At 36.3% G+C, this 10,488-nt stretch overlaps 1 long non-coding RNA gene across 2 annotated transcripts in view; it reads right to left on the reverse strand.

Moving 5' to 3' along the window:
• Window positions 1-7,587, reverse strand: part of LOC131403140 (uncharacterized) — a 49,191-nt gene extending 41,604 nt beyond the window's left edge. Inside the window, exons 1-2 of one of the 2 annotated variants that reach the window (XR_009219230.1) lie at window positions 7,511-7,587; window positions 2,481-2,640 (exon numbers count right to left, since the gene is read on the reverse strand). This is a non-coding gene — a long non-coding RNA (uncharacterized LOC131403140). The remainder of the gene's footprint in view (window positions 1-2,480; window positions 2,641-7,510) is intronic. The other variant, XR_009219231.1, reaches the window with a different exon arrangement.
• Between the last annotated feature and the right edge of the window lie 2,901 nt (window positions 7,588-10,488).

Raw genomic sequence — 10,488 nt, forward strand, 5'->3', positions numbered from 1 at the left:
AGAAGGGCACCTTGGTACCTTTCATCCAACTGCTCATCTATACTTTTCCTACCTCTTATCTATTTGGAAGTGAAGAAAACATTTACTCAATGCCATGTAACATTTGGGGACCAAAGACAAAACTTCCAGAATACATCAGAAATTATATCTTCTTTTGCAAGTCTTGGCATGAAAGTTCTAACATTGCTCTCTTTGATCACTTTATAGTTATAAATTTCCTGTTGAATGCTAGCTCTAAAAAGCCTCTATACTATACTCTCTCCTTTCAATTTATTATTCTACAGTGATCAGAAAGTCTCTACTGAAAATGATATTTAAAATTCATGCCACTGCCATCTGGAATGCATGCCTCATTAACTGAAGATTCTGGATCATGGTCTCAATCTCCATTCCAACTCTTATGTTTGTCTTAGATGATTCCAAGGCAATGTCGCTGACCCAAATTACACAGCAGTCTTGCATCACCACCTTGCTGTCTCCAAGATCTCCACTTTACCTCATCTGTTGACTCCTCTGGGCGCCCTCTGGACACTGTCATCTACAAAACTTTCCCAGCTTTGCAATACTAAATTCAAATATCCTCCCTGAACACATCTGCCTATCCTTCTGTCTCGTTTCCTGAACCATTTCTGCTACATCTGTTCTCCTAACACACTGGGACTATTAATCCACCAACCCCTCTCTTTCTTCCTGTATATCAGTTCCCTGTTTCATAATATTGTTCCTGAATAAAGAAGGTAATGTGATATGGCAATAGTTCCTATTCAGACAAGACACTGAGGTAAGCATCTCCAGCTGTTGAGAGAAGTAACCAAGGAGAGAGAGAGAATGAGAAGAATAAAGACAAAAGGTGGATTTAACTGTCCTTTTCCCCCAACCAATTGGTATTGAACTCCTCTATCAACAAGCCATCTGAGAAAGATGAAGGCAAGACTCCTTGAGATGAAGAGAAACATTCACAAAAAGAATTCTGAACTTTGAATTCATGGGATATGTGTTCCCAAAGAGACTATTTTAAAGTACAAGATTCAGTTATCTTTAATCAGCAAATTTATTTTACTATCCTTAGTGGAAATGGGAGGTCCAGCTCAAGATGAGTTCAGGACTGAAAAATTCAGATACACTTTTTCACTTTGAAGTCATTGTGTGTAATTCCAGCCTACCAATTACAGTCTGTTGTCATTAGTTTAGTCATTCTTTTACTAATACTCTGAACACAATTTCCCTGTTGTCCTTTAGTTACACCTCTCCCAACACCCGAATCCAGGACGCAGCCAACCATCTGTCTCTCCCGTGCAAGCTGTGGGGGCTGATGGGAAAGTTCACACATCTGAGATTAAAACCATTGCAAACTGATTGGGACTTCAGTCCTGCCCAGGAATCCTGCTAGGCTTCTCTTGTCGACGCTCTCTCACCTCCTGTCATTTCTCTCTCTCCCAAGAGGTTATCTCACTGCCTACATTTATCTATATATTTCACAGAGACTATAGAAGCCTTCAGAAGATAACCCAACTTTGCACCACCATACCCATAAGCCTACCTGAAATTGCTCTCTTCTTTTCCACTTTCTCTCCCATTACAATAGATGAGGTATCGTGGGAGGAGGTCATCAAGCGGATGTGAACAACTGGTTGACCCATCAGCTGGACCAGCAATCGGAGGCTCCTTACCCCCTCCTCTGCCCTTGGGATGTGTGTTCTGCCCACCGTTCCCACACTAGGAGTCATTTCAAGGACACAGCCTTGAGAGAGTAATATGTTGCTGAGACCATCTGGACAGTATACACGACTGAACCCTGTTAAGGCTTCTATATAAACTTTTAAGATTCTGGTGGGCAGTTGCAGGTATCTACTTGTCTTGGGGCCTCCCAAGACAAGCCTCATATGTAAGATTCCTTGCTTATTAAAACTGCCACCTACCAATCTGGAGTAGTCTGCCTCTTTCTTCAGGCTCTCCCTGCCCTCTGCATATGGCGGCCAGTTTTGAGTTTCATCTGGGGATCTCCTGAGGTTGTGAACCAACAGGTATCTCCATTCTCCAAGAAAAGAAATATTTCGATTTCAAAGAAAACTCCCGAATACTAACCTAGCTTCTCCTTCTCTTCGTAGGCAATCCTCTTTAAGGAGTTTTTTATTCTTAATAGTCTTCAGTGCTCTCCTTTCCTTTCTCTCCTATCTTCTCTAATCTGAAAATCTGTCCCATCACACAGTTGACAACCTCCCTGTGCTCTAGAACTTCAGGGACCAGGTATAAGGCAACTGAGAAAAGTATCAACTTCCGTTTTGTTCTCATACAGCTGCCATAACCATCCACGGGAAACCTTACAAGTTGAAGAGCACAGCAAGAATGCCGAGTGTACACACATCTTGTACAATGACAGCTGCTTCTCTCCCCACACCTCCCCTCTCCATGCCTCCAACTTCTCCTCATTCCCCAACTCCTGCAAAATTTCCTTTGTGCTGATACAAGAACTTTCTTACTTGACTGTTGTCTTCATTGTGTTGTGGTTCTTCTCATCCACATATCCTTACCGTGATGGAAGAATACGTCTTCACACTTGGCAGAGTTCCAACATCAGACTTTGTGGGCCAAGCTATAATTTTGACTAGGTCTTTAACTATCCAAAAATGGGAATATTACCTGAAAAACATGTTAACTTGTGAATTTTACCTAGTCATAGATTAAATACAATTCGTTTAAGTCACACGTTTACAACGCTTACACATTGCACCACAGAGATCACCTCTCACTAGGGTCACCACCAACAAGCGTGTTCTAAATCCAGAAGGAACTTTTATTATTATTACTTGACTTGACTTTACAGAGGTATTTGACACAGTTCATTACGCGTTCTTATATACTCGTCATTTTACAAGCAAACAAAACACCTCAATTCTGTGACCATGTGACCACACCCTCCCCTGACATTCTCCTCTGTCCTAAGCCACTCTTTTCAGGCTCCTTTCTCAGCTCTTCCTCCTCAATTTGACTATTAATATTTGATTTGTACACGGCTCTAAAGTAAACCTCGTTTTCTTCTCACTCTGTGTTCTGTGCCCAGATTGTCTCACTCCGTCCACAGGCTTTAATTTTTATCTATGCATTGATTATTCCCAAATGTTTTATCTATAGCCCAAATTATTTTTCTGAGCTCAGATCCACACACAGACATCTAAAATTCACGATATGCAAAATCAAACTCATCATTCCCCCCTTCCCCCTCCAAAAACAGACTTCTCCATTATTCTTTATTTCAGTTATAGCACTAGCCTTTACCTAACTGTTAAGCCAGAAATCTGAGGTACTGTTTTATGAATACATGTGTGTATCTGAGAACATAAAATAGATTTCTTAACTTGAGTTGCATTCAGAAAAATGTTTGAAGGCCAAATTTAACATATAAAGTGCTTAGGAAAGTGTCTGACACACAGTAACTATTGTCAAATGTTAGTAATTATTTTAACTATTGTCATTAACCCCTCATTCTTCTTCACTGTCTCTTCACAGCCAATGCATCACCAAATCTTCTTGTTTTATTTCATAAACATACCTTTATCTCATCTACTTTCCTCCAAGCCTTCTGCACTGGCCTACTCTAAACTGCTATGTCTCTCACCCAGCCCACTATAACAGCCCCCTAACTGCTCTTCTGATGACCACTCTTGCCCCTCCTCAGATTCTTCCCCATCCGGCCTCCAGGTTGACCTGTTCGTGAAACCAATGTGATCCAGTCCACACCTCTCCCTCCTCCATTAGCATCTTTCAAAAAATTCATTATTAATATGGTCTATATAGCTTTGGTTTATATGCATATCGATTCACTCATCACTCTCCCACTCTGCCAATATATTCCAGCTATACCGTCCCTTCTCTCGGTTTCCTGATCTCACCAAATTCCTTTCCAATTCTGGGCTTCTGCACCTCTGTTTTCTCTGCCTAGAATACAACCATACACTGCCACCCATCCCCTACTTTTTGCCTAACTACGTTCTACTTATTTTCTTAGTCTAAGTTTATAGTTTAAAGTTTACATTCTCCAGGAAGCTTTACCTGATATCTTTCAATTAGTAAATTCCAAACCATACATCATGGCCCACAGTGTGTTATGGAATCAACTCAGTGTATCTATAACCAGTATTTTTCAAAAAGTGTTACGCTATGGTGTGAATTGGGAGGGGTGGGATGGATAGGATGGATACATAACGCATTACATGCAGTTAAGGTAAAGTACTATTTTAGAAATTTGTGTGTGTGTGTTGGTGATGAAAGAGAGTATATTTTTCTCACTGATTCACATTCAAAAATAAGTTTAAAAGCACAAGTTTGAAAACCACTCTTCTAAGTGATGTTCATCATTTATTTCTTTTTATAACACCAGCGTTTGCCTTTTAGTAAAATGAACACACTCAGGCTGTTATCTGTACATATCTGCAGCAGAAGTGTTTGTCTTACATAAAATTTAGGAAGTAAAGTATGCTAAGACTTAACCTCCATTAAATAATGTGTCAAAACATAACCTCCATTAAATAATAGATTATTTTCTAAAGTTGGGCCCTCATCACTGAGGGTTTCTTTTTTCAGCACCTATCATAAAGCCATAAAATGAGGAACATAAGGATGGATCTTTTGCTACAGGTGCTGCTACCCCTGCTAATTTCAGGTTCAGCAACCACATAAACCCGGGCCGGCAGGCAGACATGCCAGAGTTCCAATGCCTTCTCTGTTGGCTGCCAGTTTAAAACTTTTTGCAAGTTACATAACTCTTTGAAGTTTTTTGTTTCCTCATCTATTTTTTGGAGATGACACTCTGCCTTATTGAGTTATAAATGTTAAATGGGACAACATGCGCTTAGAATAGTGTCTTTCAAGTGTCAGGCCTTTAATAAATGTTGGTTCCATTCCTCTTCTCTATTTCTTTTCCTTCTCCAATCCCTAGATGTTGTTCCTTTTCTAAGTACAGTCAGCATCCTGAGACGACTGGCTTGGTCTCCTGACAATGGCTTTTCTAACATATAATATGTGATCCTATTTCACACTTATTTGCTAATGTAATTGTAATGTAATCAAATTAATTTCAATTACAATATAAGCCAAACTAATGACATCATGAAGTTTTTAATTTTTTTCGTCTTATTCATATTCTCTTCTATTCTCCTATTTATAGCTGAGCAGGCCACCTGTTTGGACAATCTCGCTCAGTGATTCTACGATTCACATTCAAATATTCCAAGTCAGGTGTGGAAATGTGGAATCTCTTCTGTATAAATCGGACTGTTTGCTATACAATGTAGGTGTGCTGTCACTTTCTAGCAGATTATGCCCATGGGTTGAGGGAAAATAAAGTGTGTCTCAAAAGGAAGATCTTATTATGGCTCCACCAAAATGTGCTGTATGAAATAACTGAAATGGACATCATGATTTGATTGACCTAACAAAAGTTACTATTTTACTCATCCTCAGTTCAGGACTAAAGAATCTATCATCATTTCTTAGAGTGTCCATGAAATTCTATACAGATAACCTATTAAAGAAATAAGATGAGGAAAAAAAGATAGATATTTAACAACTCAATGGAAGTTGTAAGACAAGAAGCATTTCAAATACTAATAAAAGTCTCATTAAAATAACGATAACTGTAGTTAGTAATTTAAGGAAAGTGGGATTGAAAAAGCTTGATTCTCTTCTGTACACCTGGTTGCATTGATTTCACATGTCCCTCAACGTGGAAGACATACAGAAGAAATGAACAAAAGTGAATTAACCACAACGAATTCCCAAAATATCCCCAGAAATTCATATTAAAGCCTCAAGCATCAATACTAATTCTTTAAAGTTTGTTTCTTGCCTTTTAAATAAAACTCTTTTCATCCAGACATGCCTCTGTGTCTGGATGTCAAAAAGAAAAAGAAAATTGAACATAATAGTTTTAAGAGACATAACTTTGAAAGCAGCATCATCTTTTGAGCAATCTACTCCTCAATTTGTAACAACTCGGATTTTCTAAATGTGCTTATTTCATAAGATGTTGAAACATTTCTAAAGCCTGGTAACAATATTTATTCAAGTCTACATAGTCTTTATTTTAGAAAGTGTTAGGCAGTTTGCTCTTGAACAAGGTCATGCATTTTAAAAGCTGCTGTATAGAGAATAGGTAATAAGCATAACCACAATTTCTCTTTATGTTAGACATATTCATAAATAAAATAATGCTTCATAATTTAAAGTATCTCCATTTTATTATTATTATTTGTTATATGTTATCAGCAACAAATTCATGTGGGGTCCGGAATCCTCACTTTTTATAAGAAAAATATAAAGAGATATTCCTTGAGTGATTTTCCTAAGAGAGAAAACAAATCCTGGTCTCAATTTTTTAAGTCTGTAGTAACTAAGTAGGTGTCTGCTCTGTGAACTGAATACAGAATTCAGGTTTCTATAAACAAAAAGTTCTGTTAGAATTAGAAAAAAAAATTATGGTATTATTTCTAAGTTGACTTGCTAAATCGTTGTCATTATACACCTCCATCTGACTCATCTATCTTACGTACTTTATTTCAGTTTTCTCCTAGGTTCTGTTATCTAACTCCAGAAATCAGAAAGAGGCACCAGAATCATAATTCTAGATAGAAATTTGACAAAATTCTCTTTTGTAAAAATATTGAATTTGAATATATATATATATTCTATGTCTTTTATCTAATCCCAGGAACTGGAAAATCTCTTAATTTGTGAAAGACTGCATCCAGTTACACAAAACGAAAACATCGGTTTTGCTAAGTTTTGAATTAAATTTTCCCAGTGAAAAACTAAACAAATCAAGAGTGAATTTTTTAAATGATTTTTGCCACAATTCCTCATTTGGGGAATAAAAATCAGGTCTCTGAAATTTATACTTTAAAAACTATAATATGTCTGGGGCCAGCCCGGTGGCGCAAGCAGTTAAGTGCATGCACTCCACTGTGGCAACCCGGGGTTCGCTGGTTTGGATCATGGGCGCTCACCAACGCACAGCTTGGCAGGCCATGCTGTGGTGGCGTCCCATATAAAGTGGAGGAAGATGGGCATAGATGTTAGCCCAGGGTCAGTCTTCCTCAGCAGGAAAAAAAAGGGGAGGATTGGCAGATGTTAGCATAGGGCTGATCTGCCTCACACACACACACACACACAAAAATATATATATATAATGTTTGAAAATTAATGATCAAACAATGTTTTTGTTTCCCAGATGGCTAACAGATAATTTTGGTTATTTTCTCTTGGGTCTGAACTGAACCATCTTTAACCACTATCAAAATTCTCACCTACTCCTTATACATCAATTATTAATATGGAAAGTAAAAAGGGGGAGAGAAAAACTAACATCATTGAAGTTTATAACTAGGAAGTTGTCATTATGCTGAACATTTTATATTTCTTATTATATTTATTATATATTACAGAAAATAAAAATTAATCAAGTAATATGTAATAATAGTAGTTTTAAGTCATTTGCAAAGAATTAGAGTTTCACCTTAGATTTCTAAAACGTGATCTCTCTCTCAACATCACTTCCATCACCAGTGAAATATTTTGACGTTGTACTAGAATCATGTAACATAAGTCATTTTCACTTCTTGTTCTCAGTAGCATTGAAATATGTATATTTTAAATTAATTATATTTCAATTAATTTTGACTTGCAGCTTCTTTTCTATCATAATGAATTCAGAAAGTTAATTAACTTGATGACAAGATATAAAAACAGCATTAGGCAAAAGGCCCTTATCTAAAACCATAAAAGAAATAAAATGTCATCCGTCATTTCAATTCATTGTACCTTATCACTTAACTATCAAATGATATAGTTCTGACATTTAGAAGAAAGATGATGTGCATAATAAATGTCAGGGCTTTTTTCCCCTCCAAATACAACTTTATTTTCAAAAAGCATAACAACAAAATGCAGGTGTCATGTAATTTGTTCTTCTTTTCACATGGTAAGCTTTGCCTAGAAACAAGCATCAGCCAAACCTGATATCTGTTGCCTAGCAACCATCTGACAATTGTATGACTTAGATGACCTGGATATATTTCTGACTGTTAACGCTTACACAACTGAGTTACTTAAACACTTAAAAACTCTTAGGGTTCCCTGGTCAAGAATATTGAAATGAAATTTAATTTTAACCTGCAATTATTTAATTAGGTTGATTTTTCTTATTGAAGGAATTAAAGAATTAGAATAAACACGGTAAAGAGTTCTAAAAACAGCAATAAATTATTTAAAAAAACATTGAATAATGGCTTGAATTTTCTCATCTAGTAGGCTTAAGAATAAAAAGTACACTGAGTATCTCTTGTAATTAAAGCCTCGGTTTCTACCTTTATCATCTAATTTATATGCATATATGTTTTCCCAAAATTTAAATGTCACAAAAAATTCTGAAAAATAAGATCATTGACATTAGTTCAGCTTTGTCAATAACAAACTTCTCCAGTGCTTAAAGCAAAAATTATAAAGCTAAACAAAGAGAAGTTAATCTGCCTGGCATTCAGGCAAACATATTAATCTCTAATATAAATATGAAGCAATAAAATTAAGGATTGCATCTGTTAAAAATAGTTAGACTTCCAAAAAATACATTTACTGCATATATTGTGTAAGCACTAGCAAATGAGGGATAAAGAGACAAAGAAGAAAAAGACTCAAAGTTTTTGCAAAACAGTGACATTTAAATAAGTACAATTTTCCCACTTCTTGAGGCTAAAAAGTACTCAAATGCTTTGCTGAACTCTCTGACAACACTGTGTCTTTAAAATGTTAATTTCCACTTGTAGGAACCAAGTGTTTAAAGTTCTTCCAACAAATTGAAGTAATTATAAACAAAATAATTTTTATCACATTAGTCAAACTACTATTAAATTTTATATGGATTGCAGTAGGCAAAAAAAAGTGTGTGTCTGTCTATATACAGTAATTAAGAACAAAACTAACTGGGTACTTGTATATTTAAATTTTAAAATTATTAATGCATAGGATATCTTCCTATTATAATTGAATAAATTCACTATAAAAATCAATTTATTAAACCCTGAAATAAAAAGCAGACTCATTTGTAAATGGGCCAAATGTTTGCAATATTGGAAGATGGCCCCTACTCATTGCAGAGAAACACTGATTCTCCAGGGATAATTTATAATACAGTTGATTGGAAATGCTTCTATGAATATATGAAGTATCACTTTAAAAACAATGAAATCAATTTGTATCATTCAGGCAATTTATAGAGTCGTAAATGTAATTCAATTGATGGTTTTTAACTCAATGATATATTTAACTCAATGAAATAGCTTAAATTGTAGAACTTGGAAGGTAATGGGAGAAAAATTAAGATAACCATATGTCCCAAGAGTTTTGCATCAAATGGAAAAAGAAAGGATGGTAATTAAAAGAAAAATCAGAATCAAATCAGGATATTTGTTGTTATTTTTATAGAGAGAAAAAAGAATATTCTCAAAGATAGAGATGAAGAATAAGGGCAATAATAACAATGAAGAAAAAGGCACCATTTATAGAATGAGAGGATGATTTTTGTGGAAGTAAATCTGAGAAAAGTAAGGAAAGGAAAGGTTCCCTAGAGACGGAAGAACATCACCTGGTGTTGGGATTAAGGAGTGAAAGTTAGGGACTCCATTTATATACCGAGGTGAACATTGGGAAGGGAGGAGTATAGAGATGTAAGGTAAGTTTCATCTTTGCATTTCTCTTTACCCGGACATAGCGAGCTGGGTCTTTTCTGACCTTCTTAAAGATGAAGGAAAGACAAACAACCCTCCCATTACAAATGCTCCAGTGCCGTCTGACCAGTCTGTCCAGGAAAGACCTCTTCTGCAGCAGTCATGGCCGTGTTCCAGCTCTGCCCTGGGTATGAAAGCCCACCTGTGGGAGGGCAAGGAGGCCAATGCAACTGGGAAGGAGCCAAGAGCAGTTGGAGTGTCTTCACACAATCTGGTGGAAATGCCATTAAATTGTCCCTGCCTTGTTGCCGCAAACATCATACACTCTGTGCTTGTGCAAATCCAAAGGACATAGAACAGGAGGACGCTGATCCTGTAGGACAAGAAGGGAAAAGAAATTAACTTTAATGGATACAGACTTTATTCCAGCTGTTTGAAAATTGAACAGTTATGACCATTGAATTTTGGTATCAGATAAACCCAGATGCCAGTGTAGGCTTTGCAACCTGTGTGAACTTGGGCAAGTTATGGAATCTTTATGAGACAAGATATTCATTGCCAATTAAAAAGACCAATACCTTATTAAAATAAAATGAAATGATGTATGTAAAGCACTTAGGATACTGCCTGGCACATATTAAGTGCTTGAAAATAAAGGGGAAAAAATGTGTAATTGGGGGCTACAGGATCGAACAGATATTTTGCACTTATAAACACGTTCACAGATATTCCCATGATATGTAAATAAGAAATACAAGACTTTCATTTCACA

The sequence above is a fragment of the Diceros bicornis genome, unplaced genomic scaffold, assembly GCF_020826845.1.
Source record: "Diceros bicornis minor isolate mBicDic1 unplaced genomic scaffold, mDicBic1.mat.cur scaffold_55_ctg1, whole genome shotgun sequence".
In the NCBI taxonomy this organism is placed as follows: Eukaryota; Metazoa; Chordata; class Mammalia; order Perissodactyla; family Rhinocerotidae; genus Diceros; species Diceros bicornis.